Source organism: Peromyscus leucopus, chromosome 5, assembly GCF_004664715.2.
Source record: "Peromyscus leucopus breed LL Stock chromosome 5, UCI_PerLeu_2.1, whole genome shotgun sequence".
NCBI classification, from domain to species: domain Eukaryota; kingdom Metazoa; phylum Chordata; class Mammalia; order Rodentia; family Cricetidae; genus Peromyscus; species Peromyscus leucopus.
In genome coordinates this window covers 100,268,068-100,280,988 of record NC_051067.1, presented here as the reverse complement: position 1 = coordinate 100,280,988, position 12,921 = coordinate 100,268,068, and positions in this window count along the sequence as shown.

Here is a 12,921-nt window from a genome sequence, read left to right as displayed (position 1 = left end):
TACAAGTAAGTAACTTCAAGCTTCTGTGGAAAACTAAAATATCAACATGTAGCAGAGAAATACTGGAGATGTGTAAACTGTACACAGCAACCCTTTTATTGCAGAAGAATACAAAGAAAGATAAGTAGAAAGGTAGATTCAAACCAAACCAAGTACACTGTGCTGTGGCTGTGAAAAGATTAAAGTGTCAGGTCATTGGAAGGCAAAACAGGTGTCCTGGGTCCTACAGCTAAGTGACTACCTTTTTATCTCCCCGAAACCACTGCAGTCAAGTGAATATCACGTTAGTCTCCTGGTTCAGGGAAAGAGATCTGCAGCCATCTCAGCCATTTTGCAGGCAATGACATCAAACATGAGACCAAGAAGACTTTGGAGTAGAAATCAACAACCATCATTTGCAGGACTGTAAAGAAACCTAGAAAAAACTTTTTCAGATGTTTGTAGCCATGAGCAAATGGACAAATCTGTAAAACAGCAAGCTGTAACTGTTCTCACCTTTAGTAGTCAGCCCATAGGAAAGTCCAAACAAGAGTTACAAAGAACATGGTGTGTAATTGTTCTAACCTCTTTAGTTTCATCTTCAATTAGTAAGCCCTGCAGTCCAGGAAATGTGCTAATCATTTACATATTGGAGCTCCATGGGATTCTCCACACCTTTCCTAAAAGGTAGTAATGATATGGTCTCCACCTCTCATATGACTAAACTAGAGTCATACTTCTTGCATTTTTTTAAATTTTCCTTCTTTTCACATGTAATGTGTATAATGTGTGTGTGTGTGTGTGTGTGTGTGTGTGTGTGTGTGTGTGTGTGTATGTGTGTGCCCACATGGATGATGATGTCAAGAATCTTTCCCTCTTTCTTCTTCTTTTTTTTCTTTTGGCGGCAGGGTCTCTCAGTTAAACACAGAGCTCCTAAATCTAGTTACTCCCATTAGATTGCTTGCTCAGCCAATCCTTTGCCTCTGTTTTCCTTTAAAGGATGGAATTTGATGTAAGGTATAACTCTCCTAAAGATTTTGGCTTCTGGTAATGGGATAGGCTCTCTTGCCTTTAGCTTTTTTTTTTTTTTTTTAAACCATCTCAGCAGTCACCTCCATGCTCCTCCAGGTTAACCAACACATGATCCTCTCACTACAATCTTCCCAGATCTTAAATGTGCACCAACTTCTATGCTATACTTGATCATTTTGCCTCTGCTTTTATTTCATGGCCACTTAATGCAGGGAATAATTCAACTACCCTGGAGAGAGTCAACACATTAATTGTGAGAACGTTATTTCATCGGTCAAAAACTAAGTCCACTTAGTTATACACTTAAAGAAATATGGGGATAACAAAAAATACTATCTTCAAATGAGGATTTTCTACTTTAAATTTTGTAGCCCTCTCTTTAGCCAACATGGTGTATAGCCAAACTCACCTGGGGAAAACAGCATGAAGAATTTGTGATGTCTTTGGGAGGTTAATGTAATAAATAGAGTCTTCCTGAAAATAAGAATGCAATCATTTAGACTGACCCCCAAAGCCTATATTTAGTTCACATTTTGCATATCCTGCCTGTGACACTAAAAAGAGAGGAGATATAAGAAAGACCCAGGGAAGAGAAAACACTGAAAACAAATTAGTGTGGAAATGAAAAATAACAAACTTGCTTTATTATTAAAAGTATTGTCCCTTAAAAGAAGAAGTATGGTTCTACATGCCTGTGAAGACATAATAAATCCCTTTTGAATATTCTGTAAAACACAGCTACAAAAGTAATGTGCTCTATAATGATGGTAGAACTCATTGCCATCCATCATGTGGTGTGTTTATGAAGGGCATCCAAATTTTAATTAGCTTATGCTAAATGGCTTTAGTATCCATTTAGGCAAAATGTGATTCTTGGTAGCCTTGTTTGGAAGGCCGCTAGGAACAATAACTCATGGAGTAAAATCACCAGGAGGATTGTTTCATCAACAGACACCGATTCTAATAGGAATAAAGAAATTAAGGACAAACAGAGAAGAGAGATGAAAAAGAATCATTTGAAAAGATAGAGGTAAGAATTTGCAGTGGTAGCATCTTATAGACATCCACCACTCTTACAAAAGACAGTAATTACCACTCTACACTATTACATACAGAGATTTATGATTTCTGGAAATATGATGTCATGTAGATATTCTTCAGTGTGTCCTGTAAGTGCCATAGTATATTCACGTTCTGTGTTTGGGATAACTTCTAAGCCATACATTCAGAAATGCCTTCGTTCAAATTCTACTTCCATCATTACTTACTAAGAGAGTGGGATTTACTAAGTGACTTCACTTGCTTTGTTTTTCAAAACCATAGTTATCAGAAACAAGAAAGCAGAACAAATTGACTCCTAATTTCTGCTTTAAAGTTTCTCCAAAACTAAAAGTTACATTTATTAATTAAAAATGTTTTAAGCAACTAAAACTTTTAAATCTTAAGTCTACCTAGTTTTGATTTTCAATAAGTATTAAGCATGTAAGCAGAAAGGCTGAGAAAATCTTCTTATCTTTAGAGTCAACATATTGTGAATTGCTCCTATTTGATGTATGTATCCAAGCTTTTTTCTTTTTTTTTCCTTTCTGAGAAACTTACTTAATAACTTTTTTTAAAAATTCATTTTATATACCAACTGCAGATCCCCCTCTCATCCCTCCTCCTGCTCCCCTCACTACCGCCCCCCCCACCCCGAAACCATCCCACTCCACCTCCACTCCTCCCATAGGGTAAGTTCTCACATGAGGGGACAGCTAAGCCTAGTACATTCAGTTAAGGCAGGACCAAGCCCCTCCGCACTTTATCAGGAGCGAGCAAGGTGTCCAACCTTAGGCAATAGGATCCAGAAAGCCAGCTCATGCACTCAGGGTAGATCCTGATCCCACGGCAAGGGGCCCCTCCAACAGACCCAGCTTCAGAACTGTCTTCCATATGTAGCTTTTTTCATGGTTAATATCAATACTTATTTTGAAATTCTGTAGTAACCCTTGGGGTAATCAGGATTTTAACACTTGCATCTGGGAAAGTTCAGGAATAGGAATCTTCTTGAAACATGTTTGGGAGAGAAAAAAAAAAAAAGATGATGAGGTTCTTGTCTGCCTATTACCTCAGAGCTTTCTGTAAGATATGGTGTGTTGCTGTGCATAATTAGAGAAATTATCCATGATAGCATGTTCCGGGTGACTTAGCAGAAGCCTTTGGAGGGGGATATAAGTAAAGATGGGGGCATCTTCAAGTTAGGGAAAGGAACTTAGAGGGATCTAGAGAATGGTGTATTCAAAGACAAAACAGCCATCTGGAAAAAGTCACAGTGTTCGGGAGAGTTTCAACAGTTAGGAAGGTATAGGGAATAGGCAGGTGTATTAGAGTACAGTTGGGACTGAACATTAGGCTGATGACAATTTTAAAGAAAAGTTTCAGAAAGTCTCTACATTCTTCTGTCATAAATACTCTTTATTGAAATGGGGCAAGAGAAAGTAGAAGAGGAAGGGGCTATAGACCATCTGAGAGACAGGGGATAAGTTCAATTAATTAATTATTTCATGTTAGGATTATCAGTGAGGGACATAAATCATGTTTTTCAGTTCAGTTTACTGAGAAGCTTATTGTTAGGCATGGGAATATAGCTGTGCCTTCTGTTCTCTGAGCTTCAGTGTACCCACTCCTAGGATGGGGTTAACAACTTTATCTCTATATTCCTTGGCTGGTAATACATGATGAACCCATTGCATTACTTCTGCCATGTAAATTAGTATTTACAAAGCCTTTTCCCACATGCTATTATTATTCCACACCTGGCTGGGTCTGTCTTATAATGGCAGAGACCAGCCAAAATATCTATCAATTTCCCTTTTGCCTGCAGGAGGAGTTAAAATATGACCATGAAGATAGCCTGCTGAGACAATCAAAACGAATATTTACTTAGGCTAGTAATGATCAATGTCTTCTGAGTAATATGGAAATTGAGTTCAACACACAGAATAAAGCCGAGGCTCCGAAACTAAGTGAAACAGCATTGCCTAATGTACTCCCTGGCATAATTGCTTGTCTTTCTCTGCAATTTTCACAATACAGGGATCGTTTATGTGCACTTATACATTTTACTGTTGACTGCATGACTGTACAACACATTTGGGAGAAAGGAAGTCACAGTAATATGAATTCATCAAACATCCACAACTGCTTCTCTTTAACAGCCTCTAAGGAGAGACACAGCATCACGCCATTTCTGAGTTGTCGGAAACTGTGGCAGACAAAGCCTGGAAACCGGAATAGGTGCTGAATTCAGTTCTTCTCTTAACTGGCAGCTGCTCTTGGTACTTAGCAAATTACTAATGAAAATTCCAGCCAGAAGGAAAAGGACAGGGTGAGAAGTGTTAGCATCAACCTGCCTAACAAAAAGTTAAAGAACTCAGTATGTGAGTAGCTATTGTCCATCTTGCTTTGAAAATATGGTGGAAAAAGCTACTTTGTAAGACTGCTTCAAACATCTCTTTGGGAGTTGTGGTACCCATACATCTTCTAAACTGTACATGAATCATGTAAATGCTGTGCTGGATCTTGGAGCAAGGTAGTTTGCTCCTTTGTAAATACTTGTTCAGGTGTAATTAATTAGGGATATTGAATTAATTTACTACTAACATTTGCTTGATAAAGGACACAAATATGTTTCTTCTGTCTTGCTGAATTATGCAGACCCATAATGATTGCCGGAATTCAACTAACTGAACCAATCTGCAACAATAAATGTCTGAACACAGGGTTATAGAAGGTTTAATTCTGTGAATTCTTCCTATGACACATATTTTTTATAGGTTTGTCCAAAGTGAAGAAGTCACTCCTTCTCCCTACCCACAACACTGGATGGATTACCAATATTAACTAATTGTAAGAAACAGTGATTTTCTTTTCATATGGAGACTCTGTACTTTAGTCTGTACCTAATGTCCTATGAACAAATTAACTCATTAATGTAAGTACTGTGTGTGTACTACTTAGGAAAGATAACATGCCTATTCAAAAATTCATTTGGATATTAGATGGTTCTTAGCCATGAAATAAAATTTATAAACCTTGGAATTGTTTTAAAACCTTGCTGAGTCTAATTTATATTACTGAACTATTATTGGGATTTTGGCTAGCCCAGGAGTTTGTTCAGCCTATTAGGAGTCACACAATTAAAGGAAATAGATTCTCCCTCTTGCAAAAGCCATAAAATGTCTATAGCTTCTAAGCTAGTTGTGGGACTTCACACCCACATCTCCCTGCCTCCATGCTGGGATTTTCTCTGGCTAAAACTTGCAGAGATCTTGTGCATGTAGTCACAATCAATGTTATTTCATGTATTCAACTGTACTGCTGTGTTCTGAAAATACTTCTACCTTGAAGTTAAGTACCACCTTTAGCTCTTACAATTTTTTCCCTTGTGGGGCATGGTGGCACATAATTTTATTCATTTTTTATTAAGAAATTTTTTATTTATTTTAGATACCAATCACAGATCCCCCTCTTCCCTCCTCCTTCCCCACCCCCAACTCACACCCCATTTCCTCATACAAGAAAGTAAGGCCTCCCATGGGGAGTCAGCAAATCCTGGTACATTCAGTAGAGGTAAGTCCAAACCCCTCCCCGCCTCAAGGCTGTGCAAGGTATCTCACCATAGATATCAGGCTCCAAAAAGCCAGCTCATGCACCAAGGATAGATCCTGATCCCACTGCCAGGGGCTCCTTAAGCAAATCAAGCTACACAACTTTCTCAATTATGTAGAGGTCCCAGTCCAGTCCTGTGGAAGCTCCACAGCTATTGATCTAAATTTCACGAGTTCCTACTAGTTTGGTTTGGTTGTCTCTGTAGGCTTTCCCATCATAATCTTGATGCCTCTTGCTCATAGACTCCCTCTTCTTTCTCTTCAACTGGATTCTTGGAGCTCAGCCTGGTGTTTGGCTGTGGATCTCTGCATCTTCTTCCATCAGTTACTGGACCACTCCTCTACTGTTAGTGAGAGTGCAAACTTGTACAGCCACTTTGGAAATTTGTATGGTGGTTTCTCAGAAAATTGGGAATATATCTTCCTCAAGACCCTTCTATACCACTCTTAGGCATATACCCAAGGAATGTTCAATCATACCACAAGGCACATGTTCAACTATGTTCACAACAGCATTATTTGTAATAACCAGAACCTCGAAACAACCTAAGTACCCCTCAACTGAAAAATGGATTAAGAAAATGAAGTATATATACACAATGGAATACTACTCAACAGTAAAAAAAAAAAAAAATGGCATCATGAAATTTGCAGGCAAATGGATGGAACTAGAAAATAAGTGGATACTAGATGTAAAGCAAAGGATAACCAGACTACATCCCACAGCTCCAGAGAAGCTAGCCAACAAGGAGGACCCTAAGAAGGACATCTGGATCATCCAGGGACGGTGAAATAAATGAGAACTCCATGAGTAAACTGGAGGTGAGGGGAGGCAATGAAGGGTAGAGGATGGGGAAATGAGAACATAAGGGAATGGGATGGTGGAGCTGGAACAAGGACAGAGTGAGAGAACAATGAAAGAGATACCACGATAGAAGCAGACATCATAGGGATAGGGAGAAACTGGGTGCTAGGGAAGTTCCCAGGAACTCACAAGGATGAACCCAGCTTAGACTACTAGCAATTTTGGAGAGGGTGCCTGAACTGGCTTCCCCAGTAATCAGACCAAGTGAATACCCTAACTGTCATTTTATAATCTTTTAACCCCTTTTTCCATGAAGATCCCTGACCAATAAGGATTGGGGGTAGGGTGAGAAGTGAAGTTTGATATGTAAGTCCCTTTTCAGACTAATCACTTCACAGTTTTTTTATTCTCTGCCTGTTCACCAGTTGAGGGTCTTTATGTTCATTTTCATCTACTGCAAGAAGCTTCTTTGAAGATGGATGAGAGGTACATTGAACTATGGGTACTGCCAAAATTCATCGGAAGTTGTTCTAATAGTATACCCACATAGCAGAATCTTATTAGATTCTCCACTATGGTCTATAACCTATCAAGCCACAGGCCTTGATACAATTAACTTTGCCAGAAATTGTTTCAATTGTAGTTGGAAGTTTTTCTGTGTCCCAGCTGGCCGCTGGTCAGGACAAATCTCTCCCACTCGCATCCCCCAAGTAAACACACAGAGGCTTACATTAATTATAACTGCTCAGCCATTAGCTCAGGCTTATTACTGATTAGCTCTTATACTTAAATTAACCCATAATTCTTTTTTATGTTTAGCAATGTGGCTTGGTACCTTTTCTCAGTTCTGCCTTGTCATCTTGCTTCCTCTGTGGCTGGCCGGCAACTCCTGACTCTGTCGTTCCTCTTCCCAGAATTCTCCTCATCTGCTTGCCTGCCTATACTTCCTTCCTGGCTGCTGGCCAATCAGCATTTTATATATCAGCCAATCAGAACAACACATATTTCCAGCATGCAGAATGACATCCCACAGCATTCAATCTTAGACAGATATCCATAGATCCAATTAGAAAATGGTTTGTTTTTCCCATCATATTTCTGTCACTATTAGAACACTGAGGGTATCTTTTAAGGCCAGTTGTTTTTGTCACACACACACACACACACACACACACACACACACACACACACATAGATTTTCCCCAAAAGAATTGATTTTAAAACAATTAATAAAAATAAAAGGAAGGAAGAAACATGAAAGAAAAGAAATGATGGCTTTCAAAATATCAAGAGATTGTATTGAGTCAGAAGGCTCAGTTTGTAAAGTACTTGCTATGAAAATGTGAGGACCTCGTAAAACCCCAGTATCCATTCAAAAAGTCAGACATGGTGCCCAGTGACTGTAACTCCAGTCTTGGTTGAGTGGAGGCAACAATATTTCTAGAGCTCAATGGCCAGCTACTCTGGCTAAGAAAGTGAACTCCAAGTTCACTTTGATCCTTCATCAAAAGACAAGATGGAGAGCAATAGAGGAAGACACCTGAGGTTGACCTCTTGTCTCCACACAAGTTCACACAAAATGTAACCCCCCTCCTCCTCTTTCCCTCCTGCCTTCCCTTCTCTCTCATAATAATCAAGCACCATGGATCTGTGAAACACATAATATGTAGGAGAGAAGCCCTAATATTTTCCTAGTTTAATGCATTGAGAGAGTTTCTAGCTTGCAATTAGAAGAATGCTCAGCAAAATTTAGCAGGTTCCTTGAGCTCAGTGGGCAGAACCACAATCTGGGAGACCAGAACAGCTGGAGTCTGTGGTAGACTGATACAGATAAGAATTCAGAGAAAACATAGAACCTGAGATATGCAGAGGATTCCACTCAGGAATTCAACAGAAAACTCATCAGACTATGTCTGAGGATTTGATCAAATACAGGAAATGTATTTGAAAGAGCAATAAGCAACATCATATCATGTACACAAAGAGAAATGGTGCTTGTTTTGACTGGAAAAGTGCAAATTAAAATTCATGGGTTTGAAGATAAGTCATGTTTCACAAATGACATGTTTTTCTCAACAGATAGATGAATAAAACAAGTGGTAGGTATTGATTTGTTTATATTCGCATGCATTTATTCCCATGTACAGTCAACACTATCTACATTATGCTAATGACAAGTCCATGGTGAGTCATATATTTATTGCACATAGAACATTTTTGCCTTCTTTTTTCAATTTAACTTTTTGTTGATTCTTTGTGGATTCCAAATTATGCAATCCCAATCATTTCTCTATCTCTCCCCATTCTCCTTCTACCTTTGCAACCTCCCCCTCAACCAGGATAAAACAAAATAAAATTGAAAAGAAAAAAAAAGAGAAAAAAAGGAAAAGAAAAATTTCATCATGGAAGCTGCAACATCATCAATACTGGGCCCATACTTGGGGCTTCTCTTGGATATCCTGTTGTTATTCTGTGTCTTGGAGATCGTGCAACTTTGGGTCTGCAGGACCAGTCTCTTCACATGCTCCCACAGTTCATAGATGTGGTGGATGATGGGATAAGCCAAATCATAGCCCTGTTTCTGAGTCTGGATAGTTGTTAGGTTGTTCAGCCAGCCAGCTCTTCTTCATCCTCAACAATAGGGTAAGCTCTCCAGTATGACCCAGCTAGCTCACCCTATGTGGTAAGCAGCAAGGGGTAGGACTGGTTTTCCTGCCCCTCACCAGCTGACCAGGCCTTGCACTTCACCTGGTCACCACAGTAGTGCTGATCCTGCTAGCGGGGGCACATCTCTTCTACCATATGGTGGTGAAGGAAAGGAAAAGATGCCCTCCCCCACTTCATTCCTTGCCACATGCAACAGGCAAGAGTTGATCCTGTCCCTCACCACTTCTCCTAGGCTACATAGTAGAGCTGACCCTATTGACAGGGGTGTAGGTGAGCTACCTGAGAACATGAACATAAGAGATCTGGCCCTGCCCCTTATCTGCCATATGGTGACATGGGTAAGGAAGAGGAACCCCCCTCCAGCCCTGCATGTCCCCTGCATGCTCCTCTCTGCCTATGGCAGGTGGGAGAACTGTCCCTGACCTCAGGAGAGTGAGAAAGCTGACCCTTCCTCTTACCAGTTGCAGCACTGTTCAGAGAGGCCCCTATACCTTACCTGGGCAACACAGTAGAGCTGGCCCTGGTGGTGTAGGTGTGGACTAGCCAGCCCTAAGGACATGAGAGCAATATTTTGCCTTTTTATATCCTCTAAACTTTCATCCTAACAAAAAAGGAAGCTGGTTGTAATCATATTATATCTACTTACATAATTATTTAATTTCATCTCCACATGGTAAATTTCAGTCATTGATAATGCCTCTAGTGGAAACAACTTAATTAATTTATTAACTAATTAATTAATTAATAGGTTTTTTATCATCTCAATAAGGTCTTGCTCTGTGGCACCAGTACTCATGGGAATCTCACTGTCTCAGTTTGCTGAGTGTTACCATCCAGTGGTGCAATCCCTACCTTAGTTAGAGTAGAAAGTTGGTGTTTAGTTTCCTTTGCCAGAGAGACTTCACACTTATTCGTTGTTACTGAGGCTCATGTGCTTTCTACCACAAACTTCAGTGACATTTTTTTCCATGCACTTGAGTATAATCAATTCAGTTTTAACATTTTTTCCCTGAAATTTCCATATCCAAAATGACTTTTAAAGTTATATTAATTTTGATTTTCTCTTTGTGTCCTAAAGTTATTTGACTGTTCACAAAGTATGGTATCATATATTCACTATTTTGCTCTCATACAGAATATTTTTAATACATTAAATGTCCCTGGTTTTCAACTATTCAACTGTCATTTTCCCTCAATTTGAACCCTTAGCAACCATTGATGTTTTCTGTCTCTGTAGTATTACTCATTTTTTAGAATATTTCATAAGAAGAATCTTATAGCATGTATTCTTTTCAAACTCACTTCTTTCATGTAGTTTCTTTCATGTAGTAACACACATGGAATGTGCCCTTCCATATCCGTGCATAGATTATTATCTTCTCCTTGTTAAAAAAGTAAAAGACAATGAATACTTAATCACTTTGGGTGACTTGGTTGTTTTGAGCCCTTTATTCCTGTAACTGAATAAAGACAAACTTAATATAGTTTATAACTCTAAGAATATTGTTGAGGCTTATGAGAAATAGTTAAGAAGATCATAAGCTCCAAGAAAATATTTCAATGTCAAGGGGTCATATGAGAGATGATAAATAAAAGAAAGAGCATTGTTCAATCTGCCTGTTGGCTATATAGGAAATCTTAATTAATTAGTATAGAAGAGTACACTAATGGAACATTTATATCCAAATTCCCCAACCATACCTACAAAGAAATTGCTTTTCATGTTTCCTGCACCTTGTGGGGTCCATGAAGCACTGAACTTTCATTTCTTTTGCTCTTGCATGATTTAGTTTTATTTTTAATAGCCTCTATCAGTGAGATAATCCTTGTCTTATGAATAACATGTGCCTGAGCTATTTCTATGAAACAGAAGCAAGTACTCCAAGTTAGATGGAGAAAGGACAGAACTGCCAAGATGTCTTGATAATAACAGAGGATAAAGTGATTGTAGAAATTTGTTCGTGTTCATTCAAAAGTTCTATCATGTAGCTCAGGGATTTTCAGAACCCTGAGGCAGTGTAAAGCCAAAACCACATTTAATAGTTTCACAACTAGGCTTGCATTACTTTTCATCAGAGGCATAAAAATCAAGCATAATGATATGTTGAGACTTTTAATACCACCTCAAGAAAAATCATAAATGCTATTGTGCAGTTGAAAGTGGATATGTGCACTTCATGACAGGTGATAAGCATTGTCGTTTGGATGAGAATGGCCCCACATGCTCATATATTGAATAATTGGTATCTACTTGGTAGAACTATTTGGAAAGTATTAACAGGTGTGGCCTTGTTGGAAGATGTCTACCTTTCATTGCTGATATTTTGTCCTTATCAATATTCTCCTGGAAATCGTGACGCTTAGACTCAGTCTAATGAAGAAATGAAAGATTTTTCTATAGCTATTATGTAGCAAAATAATAGAATTACTAAATGTGAAAACTCCATAAGCACTTTACTTGTTTTACACAGTTATATATGTATTTAAGTTAATCTAGATAACTCAAACATTCGTCATATCACCTCATAACGTTTATCTTCTAAATTTAGAAATGGAAATACAATTATTTCCATTTCGGAAGCTTTGGGTGATAGTAGCAGAGAGTGTACTTTATATCCACAAGTCTCTTGATTCATTTCCTGAACCACAGAGAGTCTATCTCAAATAAGCCATCAAAAATAATATTAATATGCTTTGTTAAAAAGTCTATATATCTGCTTACTTTGTATGTATGTACAAGCTCAAGTTTAGCACACTCTGTTCTACCAGCCTACATTTACAGCTGCTAAAATGGAATGTTTACAACTTGGGACAAACACTCCCCCCCACACACACACACCCACACACACACTGAATGTTGGAAACAGAACTTAATGGCCATTATACTGGAAGCTTTGAAGAAATAAGTGTGAGAGAAATACACAAGTACAGGCCCAGTCTATGAGGTTTTGGAGCGAAAAAGGGACTGTATCCTAAGCAGAAACGGGGCCACTTGTGTAAAATTTGGCAGAGACTAAAGCTATATTGACTAAAGACACTGAGAACTTCTGTGAGGAAGAATTTCAGAGAATTTTTCAAAGATTATGTTATTTGGTGGAGGAAATTTCCAGACTGTAACAGTGGGAAGTTGTGTGGGTTCTTCCTGATTACTTTTTGCAGAGGTACAGTGAAAAGAGAGCTGGAAGAGAAAGAAATACAAAATTACAGTTGGAAGAGGGAAAGAAAACTAAGAACTTTAGGGTTGTACCCATGACATGCTTGAAAAGGAGACTATTACTGTTAAGCAGTTTAGTGCCAGTAAACAGGAGCCTGTGGCTCTGTGCTGGTATAACAGGAAAGATGTTGATAGCACGACTCCACTGAGCTAAACCCCAACTGCAAAGGAGCAGATCTGGGGGTGGAGGGAAGGGTCCTGCTCTTATAACGCAATTGCCTGCAGAAGCCCTTTGCATGTATGTATGTATGTATGTATGTATGTATGTATGTACGCATGCAGCTTCAGTACATTTCAATTATTTTGAAAATAATTGCTCACAAATGTAGGTGCTGCCAAAAAGTGATGATACGAATGAGACAAATGATGACATAAGCATAGTGTGACATTTTAGTAAGGAAGAGAGTACCAACAATTCTAATCAAGTGATTATGATCAAATCTTTCTTTAAATTCAATGTCAAGTTGTAACTCCACGTGTTGCATTTTTATTGGCAGGTAATGTATTTATGACAACTCCAAACACAGTTACAAATATACCAAAACATTATTTTCCCAGAAATCTTGAGATCTTTT